This window comes from Apium graveolens, chromosome 11, assembly GCF_009905375.1.
Source record: "Apium graveolens cultivar Ventura chromosome 11, ASM990537v1, whole genome shotgun sequence".
Taxonomy (NCBI): domain Eukaryota; kingdom Viridiplantae; phylum Streptophyta; class Magnoliopsida; order Apiales; family Apiaceae; genus Apium; species Apium graveolens.
Window position 1 is genome coordinate 175,705,746 of NC_133657.1, and position 27,097 is coordinate 175,732,842.

Consider the following 27,097-nt stretch of genomic DNA (forward strand, 5'->3'; position numbering starts at 1 on the left):
GCCGTAAGCCTTATTCTTTGTAAACCATCTTTTGTTGATTCTCAGATACTGTTAGGTCACACACACTGTAGAGGGGTGAATACAGTGTAAAATATAATCAAATCAAACTTTTAATATTTCAAGTAACAGAAAACAAACTTTATTGAAACAATAAACTCTGTTACAGTATGGAACTGTTACCTCTCAATGATGAACAAATATCACGAGAGTTGCTAGGGTTACAATGAATAATCTCTTCGAATATGATAACACTTCTAGTGTAAACCCTATGTCTGTGTTTATATACTACACAGTTATAAGATAATCGCTAATTGATATGGAATATAATTCTGCTTCCTAAAATATATCAATCAGATATCTTTTCTTCCAAGTATTCCATTCTTCACGGAACTCCTTCTTCATGCATATCTCTTCTTATGTTTATCTCGATCTTCTTTCCTTTAATCAGCTACTATCCTTATCTGAACATACTCCATCACTTAAGTTCTGATATCCATCTTCTGATGATTATCTCCTGATAATATAAGTACTGATATCCTTAAGTCCTCACTTCCAGTAAGTACTGATTTATCTTGTTTAAGTAAGATCTGAAAACTAAACATAAATCATATTAGCCATGACATTATCAAATATATCTAACAATCTCCCCCAACTTGTAAATTAGCATAATATACAAGTTTAACAGATATTTAATGATGTCAAAAACATTAAGTACAAGTGCATGAGAATTAGACTAGATAACTACAACCTACAGTCCTTAAAGCTTTACCAATTTTTAACTTCTGATAAAAACTTCAGTCTGTACAAATATCAGAATTTAAGCAGTTGTAGATCTTGACTTGGCTTCACTTTCTAATCTCTCTGATGTCAGGAGTTGTTCTGAGATAGTTCTTCAACAAACATCTCTCAGCATATCTATGTTCATCAATCATTCTCCTTTTAGCATCTTTAAGCTCTGCATTATCTTCACCAATTTGAAAGATTACAGCCCTGAGATCATTAATCTTTGCTTTTCTTATATCCTGATCCAGTCTAATCAAATAAGCTTTATCAGACTCAAGATTGAATTCCACAGCCCTGTAACCCAGAAAGGTAGTTATAATTTTAGCAGTGTTGGGCTTCATTTCAACTATATCACCCTTGTGATCTCTGTACTTTGGAACATATGTGCTGTCAGACTTAACAGAATAAAGTCTTTTCTGTCTCTGAATCTGATCCTTCAAATAGTTTGCAGCACTTCCTGTCAATCTGTCATCCACTTGAAGTAAGAATAGTACATGCTCCAGTTCTTCAAAATACTTCAATGGAATGGCATTTTGCCTTATATGATAAACCCTACCATCTGTCATAAAGTACAACAAGATGTGTTCTTTCAAGTAGGTATGGTAAACCATTTGTACAGATTCCGGTTGATTCAATCTCTCAGGAGTTGCTCCAATACCTGGTTCACTTAAGGAAGTTGGATCATTGGTAGTGTTCTGTATTCTTCTTTCATCAGCATTTCCCAATCCAGTTTTATCTCTTGTTTCCTTTCCAGTAACTACTCTTGCTTCAAAACCACTTGCAGCAGTCTTCAAAGGTTGAGTCTGTTTTGCTTTAGTGAATCCTGGTAGGAGTTTCTTTGGTCTATCTTCTGATATCAAGTTAACTTGAGCTATATCAGAGGTTACTTGCTTCTTTGGAATATCAGAACTTACTGTCTCTTGACTCTGAACAACTTGAGCCATGTCAGAGGTTGTTTTAAGAATTTTTCTTGAAGTCAGAGCAAGATCATCCTTTTCATCAGTGATTTCTTCATTCTCAGGAGGCACATAAACCTTGATAGGTTCACCAACCTTTTCTTTACCCTTGGATCTTGGATCTATCTACGGTTGTGATTTAGCCAATGTTGCTTCAGTATATGTCCTTTTTTTATCACAATGCCTTTGATTTTTGGAAGTGTCTTTTTACCAGAAGCTTCAGATTTAGATGTGACTTTTTCTGATTTAAGTCTGACTTCTTCTTCCATTAAACTCTCCAAGTCCATTCCTGGATTTTCCTGAAGAAATAACTGTCTTGACATTTCTTCATCAAGATCTAAAAGTTCATCAGAACTTATCCTTTTACCAGCATCAGAACTTGTCCTGTGACTTGTAATTTCAGCTTTTCTTGATGAGAAACCTCTACCTTGACTATGACCTCTACCCATTCCAGGGTTTCCTTGATCATCCTTTTCATCATCCTTCCCTTTCAGTGTCTTGTCAGTCTTGCATTTGGACTTAATTACTTTCTCCCCCTTTTTGGCATCAGCAGGTAGTAGAAGAGAGACAAGCAATTCCACTGAGGCTTGGATTTCAGTAAGTTGAGATTGCTGAGCAGCTTGATTTTTCAGAATATCATCAAGCTGAGCTTGTTGTGTTTCTTGAGTTTCTTCAATATAAGCAATCCTGTCAAAGGTAGGTTGGAAGAACTTTTTCTTATCAATCTTGTGAACTTGTTCTTGCTTCATTAGTTCTTCCCTTAAGAGATGTAACTCTGCATGATTATTTGAATGAAGACCTTGTAAATGTTTAGTACTCAATGCAGTGACTCTAAGCTGTGTTTTGAAATCATCAGTATTTAACATCTCATCAGCTTTTGTCAATTGCTCAGCCAGATTCTGTGCGGAAGGAGCACAGGTGACTGAGTTCCATTCCTTAGTCCACTCTTGTCCTGCAGGAGTTTCACTCCAAGGTACTGGTGCTTCTCTTGTAACAAACTTCTTAACAAGTTCAGATTTAAGAACTGTTTGTTGAGGAGTATGTTCTGAAGGACCTGCTTCATCAGCATCTGCTTGTAGAGCAGCATCACCAGTATCTCCAGCATTTGCAGCATCAGAACTTACAGAATCAGTATCTTCTGATAAAACAACAGTGTGAGTAGCAATGGAGGCTTCAGCATCCTCTAATTGCTGATCTGGTTCTAAGTTCTGATCAACAACCATATCCTGATTCTCACCAAAACTCTGATCATCAGCATCTAGATGCAGAGAAGGTGTAGTAGACAACTCTGGAATTTGAACAGCATAAGTAACAGGTGTTGTTAAAGGATTAGTTGATGTTGGAGCTTCTAAGAGAATTACTTCAGGCACAACCAAGGTCTGAATATCAATATCAGCACTTGTGCCTGGATCAACAGGAGATACAGATTTTTGAACAGGAGATATAGATGGTATGGTGGCCTTTTCAGTAACAGCTTCCTGAGTTGGAGTTGATGGGGAAGTAGAGACTGGAGCAGATTCCTTTTCTTGTGAGATCAAAGATTCCTGATCCCCTTCCTTAGCTGCTGCTTCTTCATCATCTGAAACTGGCCTTTTTGCCCTCTGTTTCTTGTATCTCTTTGTAGATATGGATTCCTTGGGAGTTTCAGGAACAGTCATTCTTCTGAGCCTCTTGAGAAGACTAGATCCCCCAATTCCAGAATCCTTCTAAGAAGTCACTTTCTCAGCTTCTTTAACAACAGGTTCTGAAGAAGGAACCTGTTCCTCAGTATCAGATTCATCTCTCAAAGCAATCCTCCTTCTCTTTTGAGGTGTTTGAGAAACAGTCTTTGTCCTCTTAGGCTTAGAAGATGAAGGGTTCACAGGAGGTTCTGAGGATGAGGGTTGAACTGTCTGTGAAGTTGAGAGATATGATCTAAGATATTGCCTTAGTGTAGGTTGAGTAGTATGGGTGGTAGGTGCTGATGGTTGTTGTGGTGTTTGGGAGGTTGTTGTTGATTGGATATCAGGATAAATAGATTTATAAGTATCAGGATCAGCATTTACTAAGATCTGTTTTACAGACTGAGGAATCTGTAAAGGTCTAACCACTGGTTTCTTAGTGTCAGCATTTACCAGGTCATTAAAGTATCGTTTTGCAACTTTAAAAGGTGGAGTTGAGGTACTAATTAGTTGAGGTTCATCAGTATAAAAAGTATATATAAGTTGACAGAATCTAGCAAAGTAGACAACATTCCTATCCTCTGTCATCCTATCCCAAATAAAACCAATTATAGCCGTTGCAAAATCAAAATGAGTTTGGTTTATAATGGCATACCCGATGTGCTGACTCATTATGGGGATGGCATCAAAATTTGAACACTTGTTCCCAAAAGCTTTAGTGATGCAGTCGAAGAAGAAGCTCCATTCCCTCCTGATATGAGCCCATTTCAACTGTCCAAGCTTTGCCAAACTCTGTTCATATCCCAAACTGGCCATTAACTCCTAAAGAGCTGATTCCTCTGGAATTGAAAAAGTACATCCTTCTGGGAGATGTAGAGCCTTACGTATTGTACCAGGAGTGACTGCATATGAAGAATCACCCACTTCAAAAACAATACTAGCAGTACCATTTGGACCACCATTATCAAAGTTTCCAGTCCTCCAAACTGTCAGAACTTGTTGACTTGAGAAGACGGAAGGTTGGGTCAACGCATACCCAATTTCACTATGTGCAAGAAGATCTTGCACAAAATGCAATTCAGATGGAGCTTCAGCATTATCAAGAATAGCAGCATAATTGTTTGGAACAAATTTTGCTCCATCAATGATTAAATCTTTTGGTGCCATGAAATTAATCGAGATGTGTAAGTGTCTGTTAGGTGTTTGATAGAATGTCTATATGAAAAAACAACGTTAGAAGAAGTAAGAGAGTAAAAGCAAATAGAGAAAAAAAGTGTGAAAGGAAATGAAAGATTAAAAAAAATCCTCTCTCTGTCTTACTTATACCTTAAAAAAATGTAACTGTTGGACACCTGTCAGACATGCAGTAATAACGGATAGTTACTGGGCTCGAGAAAACAGTAATCATTACTTACCCACTTGCAGTTTTTCAAGGAAAAACCGTTCCACTTACCCAGTTATTCCATTAATCAAGGTGAAACAGTTTTAATTCAAAATTGAAACCGTTCCCACTTATTTAATTATTTATCACTGCAACATCAATATTCTGGAAAAAAAATCAAGTGAAAAGGACCATAATAAATCAGATGAGCAAGTACTGATAAAATAAAATCAGAACTTAAGTGAAAACAGAATTTATATGGTCATCAGAATATGAATATATATCAGGATTTATCAATGCATTACAAAATATCTCAGAGACAAGATCTTGAAACAAAAACAAATTTCATTAATATATCAAGAGAGTACATTCATGAAATTTAAATTACATCAGAACTTGTACAAGATTTCCCTAAGCTGCTAAACCTAACGTCAACAGCCTTTGTCCTAGCTCAAGAAGCAGGGCAAGGCTGATGATGAAGAAAAACAGGAAGAAGAAAATAAATCATTTCTTCTTCCTACTCTCGACAAACAGAATAGTGAATCGAATGATTCGCTCTTGCTGGCGGAGAGCTTCCAGCCTTTCCTCCTCCAATCACTCCAGATGGCGATGGTAATCCATATAGAAGAAAAGGAGGTGGGTGAGAATCTCCTGTGGAACGGAGTCCCATATCTCATCAGGAATGGCAGTAACATGCCATTCCTGCTGCCAATCAGCACAGCTCAGCTCCATGTTGAAAGTTTTGTAGTTCAAAAACATATTGTATCTGACCATGGTGTTTTTGATATAAAAAGTATGAAGGTGAGTTTGTGAGAAGAGATTTGATGGGAAGGCTGATGTGAAGTGGTTGCTTATATAGGCAAGAGAATGCCAGGAGACGTAAAGAAATTTAATGCTTACAGGTGGAATTAATTCTACTTCGTCTCCCCAGACTTGGAAAAAGAAAAACATTCATTGGAAAGAGAAAATATGGTTTAATGCGCACAAGAAGCAAGTAAAAGTTGACTGTTCAAGTACGAGTACCACTATCCCTAACCATAGTGACTATTAATCTTCCACTTCAACATATTCAGGTTTAAACTGAGACTGTTAGGTCAAATTTTATCCACAAATAAGTCAAGTAAAGAATCAGACGTGAATATCAGAACTTAGACTTATATCAGAACTTAACAGTCATCAGAACATAATCTCTTAACTCGAAAAATGAATGCCTATCTTAGTAAATCCTCACACAAATTCTGATTTATATTCTTCAGAACATAATCATCAGAACATGCAATCAAAACTTGTCCTCAGAATTTGTGCAATGTGACACAATGACTGTTCATCTAAAACAACATAGATCACCACAGTGATTTTCATCATTCATATGGAGTGGTTAGTGTGTGCATTAAGCTAAATATCAGACAAAGAGTAAAGTCTGATTCACTTCAGTACATCTTAGAAATAAGGCATAACTAAAACTTTGCTGAAGAGCTGTCATTATCCTGAAACCTACTGGTGAATGAGTTCATGCTTGAGTCCACCTCAACTATTGTGTGCTAATTTTGTGCATCTTTTTAAATTCCTTTTTACAGTGGCTTCTCAGTGTAAGTGAGTCACGACTGCTTATCAGAATTTATGCTATTATCAGAGTATTTCTCCAGTAATCATAGAGTGTGAAAAGTCACCAAGAAAAATATTTTATTTGCTTTTCTGATGCATATTACTTAATACCAGCAATGCACTTGGGTCTTCCCTTCCACATTTTTACTCTAGATCTCAAAGGAGTACCTGATTTTTAATCCTTGTTTCATTTTATTTTTTTGATAAGTGAGGTTTATCAGCACTTAGTTCATTCAACATGTTTACTAGCATCAGAACTTAACAGATGAGCAGCATTATTCTAGTTTGTGACTTAGTAATAAGATAGACAAAGTAAACTCAACTAAGCTCAATTATTAGAATTTGCTTGTGTCAATAGATTTCCACAGAAATAATTACTTCTTACATGGGATCCCTTGTTTATTGAAGACTACTAGGTCAGCATCTAGCACAGTTATCCTCATAGGATTGAATAGTTACCTAAACAGACATATCACTATCAGAGTTTAGAAACATTGATCAGACAACAGTCAGTACTTAAACATATTTTTCATTTAAGCACAGAATACACAAAGAGATTGAATTCTGTAAATACTGATCATAAAGTCTGATGTAACAGAACAAAACTAAGCAGATTTAGAGAAAGAACCTGAAATCATTCCAAGTTCATTTACCAATCTTGTAAAAGTAGCTTCACACAATGGTTTTGTGAAGATATCTGCTAGTTGTTGATCTGTTGGAACAAAGTGCAATTCCACTGTACCTTCATCTACATGTTCCCTGATGAAGTGGTACCTGATGCTGATGTGCTTTGTCATAGAGTGTTGAACTGGATTACCTGTCATAGCAATAGCACTTTGATTATCACAGTAAATAGGGATTTTGAAATATGTTAACCCCTAATCCAGTAACTGATTCTTCATCCAAAGAATCTGTGCACAACAACTTCCTGCAGCAATATATTCTGCTTTTGCAGTTGATGTGGAAATTGACTTTTGTTTCTTGCTAAACCAAGAAACCAATCTGCCTCCAAGAAATTGGCAGCTTCCACTTGTGCTTTTCCTGTCAATTTTGCAACCTGCAAAATCTGCATCTGAGTAACCTATTAGTTTAAAATCTGATTCTCTGGGATACCATAATCCCAGATCAGTTGTTCCCTTAAGATATTTAAAGATTCTTTTCACAGCTGTTAAGTGAGGTTCTCTTGGATCTGCTTGAAATCTTGCACAAAGACAGGTAGCATACATGATATCAGGTCTACTAGCAGTTAGATAGAGTAGAGAGCCAATCATACCTCTGTAATCAGTAATATCTACTGATTTACCAGTATCCTTATCCAGTTTTGTTGCAGTGGCCATGGGAGTTGATGCACTTGAACAATCTTGCATTCCAAATTTCTTCAGCAAGTTTCTGGTGTACTTAGTTTGACAAATAAAAGTGCCTTCTTCATTTTGCTTGACTTGAAGGCCCAGAAAATATCTAAGTTCCCCCATCATACTCATCTGATACCTTGACTGCATCAATTTGGCAAACTTCTTGCAAAGTCTGTCATTTGTAGACCCAAAAATGATATCATCAACATAAATCTGGACCAGAAGTAAGTCCTTTCCATGGTTGAGGTAGAACAGTGTTTTGTCTATTGTTCCTCTGTTGAATCCACTTTCCAGAAGAAACTGAGCTAAAGTCTCATACCATGCTCTAGGAGCTTACTTAAGTCCATAAAGTGCTTTATCAAGCCTGTAGACATAATCTGGATGTTTGGAATCTACAAAGCCTGGAGGTTGTTCAACATATACTTCCCCCTCCAATTCTCCATTGAGAAAAGCACTTTTCACATCCATTTGAAAGACAGTAAACTTTTTGTGAGCAGCATAAGCCAAAAATATCCTTATGGCTTCTAACCTAGCAACTGGTGCAAATGTTTCATCATAATCAATTCCCTCTTGTTGAGAATATCCTTTTGCAACCAGCCATGCCTTATTCCTTGTAATTATGCCATTACTGTCAGTTTTCTTTCTGAACACCCACTTTGTACCAACAACAGATCTATTATTTGGTCTTGGCACTAGGGTCCAGACTTTGTTTCTTTCAAATTCATTTAACTCTTCCTGCATTGCTTGCACCCAATCAGCATCTTGAAGAGCTTCTTCCACTTTCTTTAGCTCAGTCTGAGAGAGAAAAGAATTGTAAAGACATTCGTTTGAAGTACATGTTCTAGTTCTGACACCTGCATCAGGATTTCCAATTATCAAATCAGGTGTATGTGATTTAGTCCACTTCCTTGCAGATGAAAGGTTTTCTCTAGAACTGGATGCTCCCCCATGATCCATGATGTCTTCATTTTCATTTTCTGATGCTCCCCCTGAAACTATGCTCTCTGAGTTGGATTCTTCAGAATTTAGATTTTCAGAACTATCAGAACTTGGCTTGTCAGAACTTGACGAATCAGAACTTGAAGAGCCAGATGTGTGTTCTAATGCTTCTTGAGATGTGGTAAGTTCTTGAGTATGCTCCCCCTGAATAGGTGCATCTTCCTTTGGCGTAGTCACCACAGTTTTAATAACATCAGAGTTTAATCCATCAGAGTTTACAGTATCAGGACTTAGACTGTCAGGATTTTCAGTATCAGTACTTGAGTCTTCATTTTCAAATCTCAACTGATCATGATCAATAAAATCTTCAAGACCAGTAATATTCTTGTCATTAAAAGAGACATTGATAGATTACATGACCACTCTTGTTCTCAAATTATAGACTCTGAAGGCTTTTGTGGAAAGTGGATATCCAACAAAGATTCCTTCATCAGCTTTTAGATCAAATTTAGATAGCTGTTCAGGATGAGTCTTGAGAACAAAACACTTGCATCCAAATACATGAAAGTACTTCAGATTTGGCTTCTTTTTCTTCACCATCTCATATGGTGTTTTTCCGTGCTTGTTAATGAGTGTTGCATTTTGAGTAAAACAAGCAGTCTGCACAGCTTCAGCCCGGAAATAGGTTGGAAGCTTTGCTTCTTCAAGCATTGTACGTGCAGCTTCAATGAGAGTTCTATTCTTCCTTTCAACAACTCCATTTTGTTGTGGAGTTCCAGGAGCAGAAAATTCCTGCTTAATTCCATGATTTTTGCAGAACTCTTCCATTATCAAATTCTTGAACTCAGTGCCATTATCACTCCTTATGGTTTTCACAGAATCTTTGACCAATTTATCCAGATGTTTGACATGATCAATCAAGATAGATGCAGTTTCACTTTTTGTGTGCAAGAAATACACCCATGTGTATCTGGTGAACTCATCCACTATGACCAACGCATATTTCTTCTTTGCATTAGACATGACATTCACTGGACCAAACAGATCAACATGTAGTAGATGATAAGGCTCAAGAATTGATGATTCAGTCTTGCTCTTGAATGAAGATTTTCTTTGTTTGGCCTTCTGACAAGAATCACAAAGGCCATTAGGAGCAAATACTGACTTTGGCAGTCCTCTCACAAGATCTTTCTTGACTAGTTCATTTATATTGTTGAAATTTAAATGAGTGAGTTTCTTGTGCTAATTCCAGCTTTCTTCAATTGATGCTCTACTCATCAGACAGATTGCAGAACCATCAGTACTTGTTGAAAGCTTAGCTTCATAAATGTTACCATGCCTGTATCCTTTTAGAACAACTTTGCCTTTGGATTTACTCACAACTTCACAGTGTTCTTCAAAGAAATCAACATGATAACCTCTGTCACAGATTTGACTTATACTCAGCAGATTATGTTTAAGTCCTGAGACCAGAGCTACTTCTTTAATGATGACATTCCCAAGATTGATATTGCCATATCCCAATGTTTTTCCAATGTTGCCATCTCCATAAGAAACACTTGGGCCAGCTTTCTCCACAAAGTCTGATAGCAGGGCTTTATTTCCAGTCATATGTCCTGAACATCCACTGTCCAGAACTAGAATATTTTTCATGTTGCCCTGCAATCACAAAGACCACTAATGATTAGTTTTAAGGACCCAGACTTGCTTGGATCCTTTGGCCTTATCAAGTTTGTTAACATTTGCAGCGGATTTAGCATCAGAGTTTATGTTAACATTTTTCTTATCAGAACTTACACTATCAGACTTTGAATCAGAATTTACACTAGAAGGAACAATGGAAACTTTCTTCAAAGATGGTTTTAATTGATAATAATCATAGTACAAACTATGATATTCCTTACAAGTATAAATGGAATGCCATAAACTACCACAATGAAAATAAGGATTCTGTGGTTTATATCTAACAAACTGACTCTTAACTCCTGATTTTGAAGGTAAGGAGTTTATGTTCTTATTATTCCTGCAAAAAGAGGCCAGATGGTTAGAACTTCCACAGTTATGACATGTTTTCCTAGGAGCATCAGGAACAGGTTTATAATCATTGCTTTTATTCACACCTTCCTTTCCATTCCTATTTTTCCTAGGTGATTTTACCTTGTTTGCATTCTTAACATCTTTCAGCTTATGCTTAAGCTGCTTCTTAGTCATTAAGCCTATATTTACTTCAGCTGTCTTTTCCTGTTTTAGTTTGTCATAAGTTAATCCCTCTCTAACTTCTAATTTATCATTATCAGACTTTACAGTTACAAACTTAACAGGTTTTAACTTTGGCTTTTGCTTAACAACAGGCTTAATTTCTACAGTTCCTTTATCATTCTTATCCTCTCCATAACCTAAGCCCTCTTTCCAATTTTCACTACTTAGCAAATTTGGAGTTGTTCTGCCAGAGTTAGTCCAAGTCCTGATTATCTCTCTTTCCTTTTCTAACTCAGTTTTTAGAGATTCATTCATTTTTAGCACTTCATCCCTAACATAAAAAGCATCATCTCTATCCTTCTGAGTTTGATGGAACATAACTAACTCTTTTTCTAAGAAATCATTTCTTTTCTTAAAAGCAAGATTTTCAGAAGTTAATATTTCACATGTTAAAGTTTGATCTCTATAACTAACAGACATGGTTTTAAGATATCTTCTCAACTCATTAATATCATCAGTATGAAAAGCATAAGTAGTCTGAGGTACCTTTGTTTCAGCAGCTTCAGAACTGCTCTCAGCACTTTCTTTATCAGCATTTGCCATCAAAGCATAGTTCTCCTCACTTTCAGAGTCTGAGGTGTCTATCCAGCTTTTCTTCTTTGTGACCAGAGCCTTGCCTTTGTCACCCTTCACTTTCTTGCAATCAGGAGATATGTGGCCTTTCTCACCACAGTTATAGCATTTGACATTGGTATAATCTCCTCTATCAGACTTTCCTCCTCTGCCCTCAGATCTTCTAAAATTCTTTTTATCAGAACTTGTGCCTTTCCTGGAAAACTTCTTTCCCTTCCTGAACTTCCTGTATGCAATCTTTGTGATCCCTTTCATTATAAGAGCACACAGCTTCATCATCTCCTCATCAGCATCAGTCTCAGGCAAGCTTTCAGAATCTGAGTCATCATCACTTTCAGAACTTGATGACTCAGTATCAGACTTTGTGAAAAGAGCTTTACCCTTGTCTTTTCTTGAGGTAGCTGCCTTGGGGGATTCTTCTTCAGCCTTAAGAGCAACTGTCCTTGACTTTCCTCCTTTCCTCTTGCTTCTTTGTTCCATCTCAAGTTCATGAGTCTTGAGCATTCCATAAATTTCATCAAGAGTTGTTTCATCAAGACTGTAGTTGTGTCTTATTGTTGTTGCCTTCAAATCCCAACATTCAGGAAGAGCTAACAGGAATTTAAGGTTTGAATCTTCAAGATCATACTCCTTATTAACCAGTGACAGATCATTCAAGAGTTTAACAAATCTATCATATAAATCAGTCAATGACTCATTAGCCTTTGAGTCAAAGTGTTCATACTCTTGAGTGAGTATTGTCTTCCTGTTCTTTTTAATTGTATCAGTTCCCTGACACCTTATTTCCAGAGCATCCCATATCTCCTTAGCAGTCTTGCAGTTAATTACCCTGTTTGACATTACATTATCAATGGCACTATGCAGTAAGTGTCGTACCTTAGCATCCTTAGCAATTGATGCGATATCTTCAGCAGTATAATCACTCTTCTCCTTTGGTACGGTCTTTGCTGCTTCACTTGCAACTGCAACTGCGAGCTTGGTTGGTTTGTGAGGCCCTTCCTTGATTCTATCAAGATATTCTGGATCTGTAGCTTCCAGAAACATGGTCATCCTCACCTTCCATATGGCATATTCAGATGGTCTCAGTATGGGAACTCTGATGGTTTCATACCAACTTTGAATTTGTGTCTTTGGAGGTTCTTCAGTTTTGGTAGGCTTAGTTGGAGTTTCTGTGTCAGACATGATTGTGTTTGGATCTTTAACTGTATGTGTGTTAACAGATAGGCTCTGATACCACTTGTTAGGTCACACACACTGTAGAGGGGGTGAATACAGTGTAAAATACAATCAAATCGAACTTTTAATATTTCAAGTAACAGAAAACAAACTTTATTGAAACAATAAACTCTGTTACAGTATGGAACTGTTACCTCTCAGTGATGAACAAATATCACGAGAGCTGCTAGGGTTACAATGAATAATCTCTTCGAATATGATAACACTTCTAGTGTAAACCCTATGTCTGTGTTTATATACTACACAGTTACAAGATAATCGCTAATTGATATGGAATATAATTCTGTTTCCTAAAATATATCAATCAGATATCTTTTCTTCCAAGTATTCCATTCTTCACGGAACTCCTTCTTCATGCATATCTCTTCTTATGTTTATCTCGATCTTCTTTCCTTTAATCAGCTACTATCCTTATCTGAACATACTCCAGCACTTAAGTTCTGATATCCATCTTCTGATGATTATCTCCTGATAATATAAGTACTGATATCCTTAAGTCCTGACTTCCAGTAAGTACTGATTTATCCTGTTTAAGTAAGATCTGAAAACTAAACATAAATCATATTAGCCATGACATTATCAAATATATCTAATAGATACCAAACCACACACATATGTTACTACTCCCCAAATGTATAACTACCCAACACCAATTACTGGAACAAAATTGTTTGAAAACCAGAAACTTTTATACTCCGATCCTTCTTTATAACATCAAAGAACTATACCTTGAAAAATTATTACTGATCGAATACCTGATCCTTTACAAGCTGGAAACCATTTCTTATACATACCCTGAAATCCCCTTGAGATATCTATAAGCCTCCTTATGCTTTTATTCAAGTGTTTAACTATCGTTGATTATGAACTTGTTTTATTGAATTATATCGTTTACCATATTGAACTGCTTTAGAATTGGATAGTTTTTATATATATGGACCAGATTCGTGGTCAGACCATACCAATGGTCAAGTTAGGCCAATGTGTGCCTTGGATCCAGTAATTAGAGCAGTGTTGTGTGCTTGTTCGGGGTTAGTGCGTGACTGATCAACATCCTAACCTTGATTTCTTTTTTTAAAACTTAAAATGAATATCCAATTTTAATGGTTAGTTAAAAAGAAACTTGATTCCTTTGAATCATCTCATTTGATCATTGTTTAACCTCAGTTATCACTATTATGACTTGCTGAGCTAGTTAGCTCACCCTTGCGACTCTTTTATATATTTTACAGTTCAAAAGAATATGGATGATAGTGAAGTTCCTCAGTCCAAAGTGCGGGCTAAGGTTCCAGTCGAGTTGGATCGAGCTAGCAGAAGTTTCACACGGTAAAGAGATATTTAGATTGTAAGAATGATTTTATTATCAATTGTAAGTTAAATTAGTTGGGATTTGGTACGATGTAATAATTAAGGTTGTGGCTTGTTCTCATACTTTAACCTGTTGCGATTCGTGGTTATGTGAAACAGGGTCATTGAAATTAATATTTTATGTACAGGTTTATATATTGTGAATGTGTTGTGGACCCCAAACTTCTGACCCGGGTTTGGAGGGCGTCACACTAGATGTTGGAAAAGTCGTATTGTAGTTAGAGTTTGCATTTGAGGAGCAATCTCCTCTGTTAAAAAATCTTAAAATGGTTGAACGGGATTAGGTGATGCAGGTCTTTGAAGCTCCAACATCTGAATCATGCCAACTGAGTAAATTCACAATGACTTACACAACTCAAATCTAGTGAAAGCAAATGCAGACTATGGACACAAACAAGTTATGCAACTTGAATTATTTTTGGTCTATCTCTGTAACATCTGCCAGTAAAAACTATTGCAATGCATTAGATTAACAATTTACAACTAACTAACGAAGACTAAAATATAACAATACAGTTATAAATTTTCCAAATTCATAAATTATATTTAAAATTATAGATGTAAAATATAATATTTATTTATTAATATTAGTAACCAGTGCGGTTCGATTTTTATCGGTTCGGCTGGAATGTATAACCGGAATCGAGCCATTTATATCGATTCAATTTTTTGTTTTTTCGGTTTCGGATCGATTTTATTCGAATCGATTTTTTCTGGTTTTATCAAATTTCGATTCGATTACGGTTTTAAGTCAGTTTGTTTGCTCAGCCCTACCAAGAAGCACATTAAACTTTGTTTGCCAAACATTCCACTAAAATTATAAAATGACATTTAGGGCTCATTTGTTAAATTTGAACATTATTGTCTAAATGATTAAAATTCTGAACCAATGACTAATCTGATGCTAGACGACTAACGGGTGTTTGTTAGAATAATTTTTAAATTCCTGATTGATAGAATTTGCACATTTTTTCTTATTTAATTACATCATAATTTAATTATATTGTACTATAACTTAACATATATTTAACTGTTTAATATATAATTTCTATTAAACTTAACAGTTAATTTTATGCGATCATGCAACTTAAAATTTTTAAAGGTCAATTTTAATGAAATAGTACATGTATTTTTTAGTAAAGGCTTATAAAAATGTGATATGTATAAAATAATTTTTAGCTACTAATTTAATACTAATAATAAAAGTAATTAATAATAATAATCTATACTATTTTATAATAGACGAAACTATTAAAAAATTGATAGTCGGTTGGTACTCGCTAAAATTACATAATTGTCCAACTTAATCAATTTATTTTTTGACATAATTATCTTCAACAATATTACAAAAGAATGGACAGGAAAAAGAGAGTTTTATCACGAATTATATAAGATTCTTGTTCACGACTCTAAAACTAATGTTGATAAACCAAATCAACAACTCAGATTAAACTAAATATATTTTGTCAGGGAATAGCTCTCCGCCATTGATAGAAAAATTTTACGAATGGTAATTGAACATATATTTTTGAGTGAGTTTATTAAATTATCTTTTTCTAAAACCTAATTATTATAAAATAGATATTATAATATAATAAATGATATATTCTGCTTTACTTATTCAGACATACTTACAGTTTAATAAATATATTTAATAAAATATTAACATTAACATAACAATTATTTAAAAACAATTATGCATCGCACGGGTTTAAACTAAATATTAAAAGTTTGATAGTAGGTCGGTACTTGTTGAAATTACATAATTCCCCTTACTTAATTAATTTATTATTTTGACCTAATTATATTATATAATATTATCGTTAAAATTTATGAAACCTCTAAAACAAAGTTATATATAATCGGATACAGTAGGTGAGTATGAGATGGTATTTAGTTAGATATAGACGATGTTCGGGCTAAAATAAAATAATAGACACTACTGATAGTGTCAAAATAATTATACAAAACTGAGATAAAAAAATCAAATAAAATATAATTCGTTAGCCGATATACCGATATCGGGTTAAAAAATACATATTACTTACTCTTTTAACTGTTGGAAACAAGGACTATTACAGCAACATAGATATAATTATATATCGTATTTAGCAAGCCAATGCCAACATAACAGTTAACAAAACAAAACATGTAGGTAAACAACATACAAATCAGAAACTGAAGGAACAAAGTAAAGCAAGAGAGCGTACCAGTAACTATAGCTTTAACACAGAAAGAAAAGACTGTTAGATATATTTGTGATGTCATGTCTAATAATGATTTGTGTTTAGTTTTCAGATCTTGACTAACAGGACAAATCAGGACTTAACTGGAAATCAGTACTTATACTGAAGTCAGAACTTAAGATATCATAACTTAAGTTATTAGAACTTAAGATATCAGAAGATATTCATCAGGAGATAATATCAGGACTTAAGAAGACATTCAGATAAGGAAGGCGGCTGATTGAAGGAAAGAAGATTAAGACAAACACAAGAAGAGATATGCATGGAGAATAATTCTATGAAGAATATAAGACTTGGAGGAAAAGATAACTAATTGATATATTTTAGGATGCAGACTTATATTCGATATCAACTAGAAGATTATCTTGTAACTGTGTGTCTATATAAACACAGCATAGGGTTTACACTAGATGTGTTGTTGTAATCGAGAATATTATTCATTGTAACCCTAGCAGCTCTCGTGATATTTGTTCATCACTGAGACAGGACGGTTCCATTGTAATACTATTTTATTAATAAAATTATTATGTGTTTCATACTTGTGTTCTTAATTCGATTTGATTGTAGTATACACTGTATTCAACCCCCTTCTACAGTGTGTGTGACTTAACAAGTGGTATCAGAGCCTATCTGTTAACACATATACAGTAAAGATCCAAAACAATCATGTCTGAAAAAGAACAAACTCCAATCAAGCCCACTAAAACTAAAGAAACTCCAAAGACTCAAATCCAAAGTCGATATGAGACTATTAGGGTTCCCATACTGAAACCTTCTGAGTATCCCATATGGAAAGTGAGGATGACTATGTTTCTGGAAGCTACAGATCCAGAATACCTTGACAGAATTAATGAAGGACCACATAAGCCAACCAAGCTCTCTGTTGTAGTTTCAGACCAGCTAGCAATGATTGTACCAAAGGAGAATAGTGAATATACAACTGAAGATATCTCATCTATTACCAAGGATGCAAAGGTATGGCATTTGCTGTATAGTGCCATTGATAATGTCATGTCAAACAGGGTAATTAAATGCAAGAATGCAAAGGAGATATGGGATGCCTTGGAAATAAGATGCCAGGGAACTGATGCAATTAAGAAGAACAGGAGGACTATACTCACTCAAGAGTATGAGCACTTTGACTCAAAACTTGATGAGTCATTAAGTGGTTTATATGACAGATTTTTCAAACTCTTGAATGATCTGTCACTGGTGGATAAGGAATATGATCTTCAAGATACTAATCTTAAATTCCTATTAGCTCTTCCTGAAAGTTCGGATTTGAAGGCAACTACTATAAGAGACAACTATGCTCTTGATGAAACTACTCTTGATGAAATTTATGGTATGCTCAAAACTCATGAACTTGAGATGGATCAAATAAGCAAGAGACATGGGAGAAAATCAAGAACAGTTGCTCTTAAGGCTGATGAGGAATCCCCCAAAGTGGTTGTCTCAAAGAAAGGCAAAGGAAAGGCTCTCATCACAAAGTTTGATACTGAGTCATCAAGTTCTGATAGTGATGAGGATTCAGAAACTGAAAGTCTATCTGAGATGGATGATGATGAAGAGATGATGAAATTGTGTGCTCTTATGGTGAAGGGTATCACAAAGATAGCCTACAGGAAATTCAAAAGGGGAAAGAAATTTTCCAGGAAAATTGGAAGTTCTGATAAGAAGGGATTCAGAAAATCTGAAGGCAAAGCGGGAAAGTCTGACAGATGAGGTTACTCAAATGTTAAATGCTACAATTGTGGTGAGAAAGGCCACATATCTCCTGATTGCAAGAAAGGAAAAGGTGACAAAGGCAAGGCACTTGTCACAAAGAAGAAAAGTTGGACAAACACTTCAGATTCTGAACATGAGGTAAACTATGCCTTGATGGCAAATGCTGATAGCAGTTCTGAAGCTGCTGAGTTAAAGGTACCTCAAACAACTTATGCTTTTCATACTGATGATATTACTGAGTTGAGATCTTATCTTAAAACCATATTCATTAGCTATAGAGATCAGACTTTAACATATGATAGGTTAACTTCTGAAAAATAGCTTTTAAGAAAACGAATGACTATTTAGAAAAGGAGTTAGTTATGTTCCATCAAACTCAGAAAGAAAGAGATGATGCCTTTTATGTTAGAGATAAAGTGTTCAAATTGAATCAATCTCTAAAAACTGAGTTAGAAAAGGAAAGAGAGATTATCAGGACTTGGACTAACTCTGGCAGAACAACTCAGAATTTACTAAGTAGTGGAAACTGGAAAGAGGGCTTAGGTTATATGGAGATGATAAAAGTGAAACAGGAACTAAACAAATTAAGCCAATTATTGTTAAACAGACTAATAAGCCAAAGGTAAATCCTGTTAAGTTTGTAGCTAAAACTGTAACATCTGATTCTAAAATGATGAAAGATAATGATACAGAAGTTAAGGCAGAGTCAACTTCTGACAAATTAAAACAGGATAAACCAGCTGAAGTTACATAGGCTTAATGACAAGGAAGCAGCTTAAGTACAAGCTGAAAGAGATTAAGAATGTAAACAAGGTAAAGCCACCTAGGAAAAATAGGAATGGAAAGGAAGGTGTGAATAAAAGCAATAGTTATAAGTCTGTTTCTAATGCTCCTAGAAAGAAATGCAATAACTGTGGAAACACTAACCATCTTGCTTCTTTTTACAGGAAGAATAAGGATATAAATTATTTACCTCCTAAATCAGGAGTTAAGAGTCAGTCTGTTAGGTTTAAACCACAAAATCCTTGTTTTCATTGTGATAGTTTATGGCATTCCATTTATACTTGTAAGGAATATCATAGTTTGTACTATGATTATTATCAAATAAAACCTTCTTTGAAAAAATTTAGCATTATTCCTTCTAGTGTAAGTTCTGATGCAAAGTCTGATACTGTAAATTCTGATTAGAAAAATGTTAACATAAACTCTGATGTTAAATCCGCTGCAAATGTTAACAAACTTAATAAGGCCAAAGGATCCAAGCAAGTTTGGGTCCTTAAAACTAATCATTAGTGGCCTTTGTGATTGCAGGGCAACAGGAAAAACATCTTAGTTCTGGACAGTGGATGTTCAGGACATATGACTGGAAATAAAGCCCTGCTATCAGACTTTGTGGAGAAAGCTGGCCCAGGAGTTTCTTATGGAGATGGCAACATGGGAAAAACTCTGGGATATGGCAATATCAATCTTGGGAATGTCATCATTGAAAAAGTAGCTCTAGTCTCAGGACTTAAACACAATCTGCTAAGTGTTAGTCAAATCTGTGACAGAGGTTATCATGTGGATTTCTTTGAAGAACATTGTGAAGTTGTAAGCAAATCTAGAGGCAAAGTTGTTCTGAAGGGATACAGGCATGGTAACAGTTATGAAGCTAAGCTTTCAACAAGTTCTGATGGTTCTGTAATCTGTCTTTTAAGTAGAGCATCAATTGAAGAAAGCTGGGATTGGCACAAGAAACTCTCTCATTTAAATTTCAACAATATAAATGAGCTAGTCAAGAAAGATCTTGTGAGAGGACTGCCAAAATCAGTATTTGCTCCTGATGGCCTTTATGATTCATGTCAAAAGGCAAAACAAAGAAAATCTTCATTCAAGAGCAAGACTGAATCTTCAATTCTTGAGCCTTATAACCTACTACATGTTGATCTATTTGGTCCAGTGAATGTCATGTCTATTGCAAAGAAGAAATATGCTATGGTCATAGTAGATGAGTTTACCAGATACACATGGGTGTACCAGATATACATGGGTGTATTTCTTGCACATAAAAAGAGAAACCGCGTATATCTTGATTGATCATGTCAAACAACTGTATAAATTGGTCAAAGACTCTGTGAAAATCATAAGAAGTGATAATGGCACTGAGTTCAAGAATTTGATCATGGAAGAGTTCTGCAAAGACCATGGAATAAAGCAGGAATTTTCTGCTCCTGGAACTCCACAGCAAAATGGAGTTGTTGAAAGAAATAATAGAACTCTTATTGAAGCTGCAAGAACTACGCTTGATGAAGCAAAATTATCCAACCTAGCTTTGGGCTGAAGCTGTGCAGACTGCTTGTTTTACTCAGAATGCAACACTTATCAACAAGTATGGATAGACACCATTTGAGATGGTGAAGAAAAAGAAGCCAAATCTGAAGTACTTTCATGTATTTGGATGCAAGTGTTTTGTTCTTTAGACTCATCCTGAACAGCTATCCAAATTTGATCTAAAAGCTGATGAAGGAATTTTTGTTGGATATCCACTTTCCAAAAAGCCTTCAGAGTCTATAATTTAAGAACAAGGGTTGTCATGGAATCTATCAATGTCTCTTTTGATGATAAGAAGATTACTGTACTTGAAGATTTCAATAATCATGATCAGCTGAGATTTGAGAATGAAGCTTTAAATTTTGATTCTGTAAATTCTGATATACTAAATCCTGATACTGCAGACTCAGATGGGTTAAACTCTGATGTTATTGAAACTATGGTGACTACGCCAAAGGAAAATGCACCTATACAGGGGGAGCATATTGAAGATCCAACCACATCTCAAGAAGCATCAGAACCTAGAACAGGCTCTTCAAAGTTCTGATTCATCAAGTTCTGATAGGCCAAGTTCTGATAATCTGGAAACTCGGATTCTGATTCATCAAGTTCTGATGGGCCAAGTTCTGATATTTTGGAAACTCAAATTCTGAAGGATCCAACTCAGAGAGCATAATTTCAGGGGGAGCATCATAAAATGTTGATGGAGACAGTATGGATCATGGGGGAGCATCCAGTTCTAGAGATAACCTTCCATCTGCAAGGAAGTGGACTAAAGCACATACACTGACTTGATTATTGGAAATCCTGAAGCAGGTATTAGAACTAGAACGGCAACATCAAATGAATGTCTCTATCATTCTTTTCTTTCTCAGGCTAAACCAAAGAAAGTGGAAGAAGCTCTTCAAGATGCTGATTGGGTGCAAGCAATGCAGGAAGAGTTAAATGAATTTGAAAGAAATAAAGTCTGGACCCTAGTGCCAAGACCAAAGAACAGATCTGTTGTTGGTACAAAGTGGGTGTTCAGAAATAAAACTGATAGTGATGGCATAATTATAAGAAATAATGCAAGGCTGGTTGCAAAAGGATACTCTCAACAGGAGGGAATTGATTATGATGAAACATTTGCACCAGTTGCTATATTGGAAGCCATAAGGATATTTTTGGCTTATGATGCTCACAAAAAGTTTACAGTCTTTCAAATGGATGTAAAAAGTGCTTTTCTTAATGGAGAATTGGAAGAAGAAGTATATGTTGAACAACCTCCAGGTTTTGTGGATTCAAAATTTACTAATCATGTCTACAGACTTGATAAAGCACTTTATGGCCTTAAGCAAGCTCCAAGAGCATGGTATGAGACATTAGCTCAGTTTCTTCTGGAAAATGGATTTAACAGAGGGACTATTGATTAAACTTTATTCTATCTCAACCATGGAAAGGAATTACTTTTGGTGCAGATATATGTTGATGATATCATTTTTGGTTCTACAAATGACAGACATTGTAAAAGGTTTGCCAAGCTAATGCAGTCAAGATATCAAATGAGTATGATGGGAGAACTTAGCTATTTTCTGGGCCTTCAAGTCAAGTAGAATGAAGAAGGAACTTTTATTTATCAATCTAAGTACACCATAAATTTGTTGAAGAAATTTGGAATGCAAGACTGTTCAAGTGCATCCACTCCTATGGCCACTGCAACAAAATTGGATAAGGATATTGGTACATCAGTAGATATTACTGATTACAGAGGTATGATTGGCTCACTACTCTATCTAACTGCAAGTAGACCTGATATTATGTATGCTACCTGTCTTTGTGCAAGATTTCAAGCAGATCCAAGAGAGCCTCACTTAACAGTTGTGAAAAGAATTTTCAAGTATCTTAAGGGTACAGCTGATCTGGGATTGTAGTATCCTAGGGAATCAGATTTAAGTTAATAGGTTACTCAGATGCAGATTTTGCAGGGTGCAAAATTGACAGGAAAAGCACAAGTGGAAGCTGCCAATTTCTTGGAGGCAGATTAGTTTCTTGGTTTAGCAAGAAACAAAAGTCAATTTCCACATCAACTGCAGAGGCAGAGTACATTGCTGCAGGAAGCTGTTGTGCACAGATTCTTTGGATGAAGAATCAGTTACTGGATTATAGGTTAGAATTTTCTAAAATCCCTATTTATTGTGATAATCAAAGTGCTATTGCTATGACAGGTAATCCAGTTCAGCACTCAATGACAAAGCACATCAGCATTAGGTACCACTTCATAAGGGAACATGTGATGGAAGGTACAGTGGAATTGCATTTTATTCCAACAGATCAACAACTAGCAGATATCTTCACAAAATCACTGTGTAAAGCTACTTTTACAAGATTGGTAAATGAACTTGGAATGGTTTCAGGTACTTTCTCTAAATCTGCTTAGTTTATGTTCTGATTCATCAGACTTTATAATCAGTATTTACATATATTACTATATTTATGTAATCTGTTCTTAAATTGTAATTTACTTAAGTGCTGATTGTTGTCTGATGTGAATTTCTAAACTCTGATAGTGATATGAATGTTTCTGTGACTATTCAATCCAATGAGGATAACTGTGCTAGATGCTGACCTAGTAGTCTCTAATATACTAATGATCCCATGTTTGAAGTAATTGTTTATGTGGAAATCTTTTAACACAAGCAAATTCTGATATTGAGCTTGGTTAGGTTTACTTTGTGTATCTTATTACTAAGTCAAAAACTAGAATAATGCTTCTTATCTGTTAAGTTCTGATGTTAGTAAATCTTATGAATGTACTAAGTGCTGATAAGCCTCACTTATCAAAAGAAAAAGTAAAGAAAAGAAATAAATATCAGGTACTCCTTTGAGATCTAAAGAAAAATGTATGTGGAAGGGAAGACCCAAGTGCATTGCTAGTATTAAGTAATATGCATTAGCAAAATAAAATTTTCTTGGTGACTTTTCACATTCTCTGATTACTGGAGAAATACTCTTATAATAGCATAAATTCTGATAAGCAGTCGTGACTCACTTACACTGAGAAGCCACTGTAAAAAGGAATTTCAAAAGATGCATAAAATGAGCACAAAACAGTTGAGATGGATTCATGTATGAACTCATTCTATAGTAGACTTCAGACTAATGACAGATTTTGAGCAAAGTTCTTAGTTATGACTTATTTCTAAGATGTACTGAAGTGAATCAGACTTTACTCTTTGTCTAATATTTAGCTTAATGCACACACTTACACTCCATATAAATAATAAAAATTACTGTGGTGATCAATGTTATTTTAGATGAACAATTTAAGTGTTAGTTGCATAAATTCTGAGGACAAGTTCTGATGGAAGTTCTGATGATTAAGTTCTATTGAAACCATATCAGTATTTGTGTGAAGAATTACAGAAATTACCATTCACTTTTTGAGTAAGGAAGCCATATTCTGATGACTTTTAAATTCTGATAATAATCAAGTTCTGATGCTGACGTGGCAGTATTTATTTCCTTGATTTATTTTTAGATCAATCCTTTAACGGTTATATTTTATCAGAATATTGGTTTAAGTGAGATAAAGACAGTAATAATCATTTGTTTAGTGGGAACAGTTTTTTTTAAAAAAAACTGCATGTGCATAGTAATCATTACTTATTTCCCGTGCCCATTAACTTTTGTTTTAACTGCTGCATGGCTGACAGGTGTAACGTCTGTTCCACTTCTCAATAACTGCTGTCAAGTGGAGTGTATAAGTAAAAGAGATAAAAGATTTTAAAATCTTTTATTTACATTTCTTTCTAACCTCTCTCTCTTTTCTCTTAATCTCTCTCTGATGGTTTTCTATACAGACATTTTATCAAACACCTTTCAGGCACTCTTCTTTCTCACTTATTTCTCAATGGCACCCAAGGATATAATCTTTAATGGAGCAAAGTTCGTCCCCAACAACTATGTTGCCATTCTCACTAAGAGTGAAGCTCCTTCGAAACTTCATTTTATACAGGATTTCTTATCTAATAGTGAAACTGGGTTCGCTTTGATACAGCCATCCTATTTATCTGGTACTCAATTTCTGACTTTTTGGCGTACAGGACTTTATGATGATGGTGGTAGTAATGGAACACCAAGCATTGTGTTTACAGCAGGGGAGGTTGAGTACGTTGTTACTCCATCGACAGTTCGAAAAGCGTTTCATCTACCTGAAAACTGCGAGTTTAGTTTTGCTAGTTGAAGAGCCCCTGCTACAGCAAATGATGGCTAATCTTGGGTATGAACAGAGTTTGGCTAAGTTGGTTCAACTCAAATGCCCATATATTCGAAAGGAATAGAGCTTCTTCTTCGATTGCATCATGAAGACGTTTGCCAGGCAAGTGCTCAAATTTTGATGCCATTCCTATTCTGACACAACAAATTGGGTATGCACTCTTAAACCAGTCTCATTTTGATTATGCAAAGACTGTGTTATGTTTTATAGGAGATAGAATGAAAGAGGACAAGAATGTAGTTTACTTTGCTAGTTTTTGTCAGTTAATTTACAGCTATTGTACATCAGATGAACTACAACCAGCAAGTGAACAAATAGAACCTTTTAGGTTAGCTAAGAGGGCTTTTACTGATCTGTTAACTGCTGACAACAAGAAGGGAGTTTTGAGACCCCTTAGGATTCCTTTATCAGTAAAGCAAGCTCTGGTAAATGCTGATTATGATACCTATTCCTGGATATATCCTGATGTCCAACCCACCAAAACACAACAGCCATCAGCACCTACTACTGTCACTCAACAAACACTCACATCAGAACATGCCAATCAACCATTAGCACCTACAGTGAAGCCTTCTTCTTCTAGAGCAAAGAGGACAAAGATTGTACCTCAGACACAACAAAAGAGAAGGAAGATGATTCGGAGAGATGAATCTGATGATGAGGCACAGGTTCAACCATCAGAACCTATTGCTGAAGCATCTGAGGAAATGTCTCCTCGGAAAACAAAGGAAACTGGGAGTTTTAGGCCCCTCAAAAGGCTTAGAAATATAAATTCTGATGACAAAGCTCCCAAAGTCTCTCCACCCTTGAAGAGATTGAAGAAACAAAGAGCTAACAGGGACACAACTAAGTCAGATTCAGAGGATGTGAAAGCAGTAGCTAAGGAAGGGGATCAGGAATCTCTGATCCCAAAGGAGCCAATTGTGATTGAATCCCTTCCATCTATACAACCAGGATTTGCTGAAGCCACTGAATCTACACCTCCACTGTCACCAATTCAAGCTGAAGAAACTGCTCAAGACATAGTGCCTACACCTTCTATGTCTCCTATTCACTCCCCAGTACATGCTGATAATCCAGGTACAAGTGCTGAAATAGATAATCACAACTTGAATGTGCCTGAGGTTCTATATTTGGAAGCTCCAACCATTCCTCAACATACTCCACCAACAACACCAATTTTTGATGCTGATTTCAATGCAGATATTCCAACAACACCTCTTCTGAATCTAGATGATGAAGATCAGATATTAGGTGAGCATCAGAATTTGGATGTTGATCAGAATTTACTGCCAGAACAGCACTTAAAGGATGATTTTGAAACCTCTATAGCCTCACATACTATCATTTTATCCGAGGATGCTGATTCTGCAGACTCTGTAAGTTCTGATGCTGCAAATGTTGACACTACTGGTGAAGCTGCTATAAATGTAAATGCTGATGTAGCTGGTCCTTCAGGACATGCACCTCTACAAATAGTTGATAAAGCTGAATTGATTAAAAAGTTTATGAGAGAGGATGCACCAGTACCTTGGAGTGAAACTAATAGAGGCAAGGAATATATCAAGGAGTGAAACAAAGTTGATTTTGTTCCTACTGCAAATATTCTTGCTGAGCACCTGGCCAAAGCTGATGAGATGCTAATGAATGATGACTTCAAAGCACAGCTCAGAGTACTGCATTAAGTACCAGGAACCTTCAAGGTCAACACTCAATCACTCAAGCCAAGGTGAACAAAATTCAAGAAACATTGATTCAGCAAGACATGAACTTTAAACTGGATAAGAACAGATTTTTCAAGCCTACCTTTAACAGAGTTGAGGCTATTAAGAAAGCTCAGGAGAAACAACAAGCTCAGATTGATGAAGTACTAAAGGATCAAGCTTCTCAACAAGTTCAACTAAATGAAATTCAATCTTCAGTGGAATTACTTCTCTCTCTCCTATTACCTGATGATGCCAAAAAGGGGGAGAAAGTGATTAAGTCCAAATGCTCTATTGATTTAGCACTGAAGAAAAAGGATGATGGAAATGATGACCAGGGAAACTATGAAAAGGGTAGAGGTCATGGTCAAGGAAAAGGCTCTTCATCTAGGAAAGCAGGAACTTCTACACAGAGATCAAGCTCTAATGCTGATAGAAGAATAAGTTCTGATAAGCAAGTTCTGACTAAGCCTGATGTTCTGATACTGGGTGAAAGTCAAGAATCATATAAGTTTATGCAGACACTGAAATTCAAGGGGAAGGAAACAACAGTCTACTATCAAGACCCCAAGTTACAGAAGCTGGATGAAGAAATTTCAAAAAGACTATTTCTCAAAGACAATCCAGGAATGGACCTTGAAAGTCTGAAGGAAGAAGAAGCCAGACTTAAAGAAGAAAATGTTAAATCCAAGTCTAAAGCTTCTATTACTGTAAAGAAACCTCCAAAGCCTAAGGGCATTGT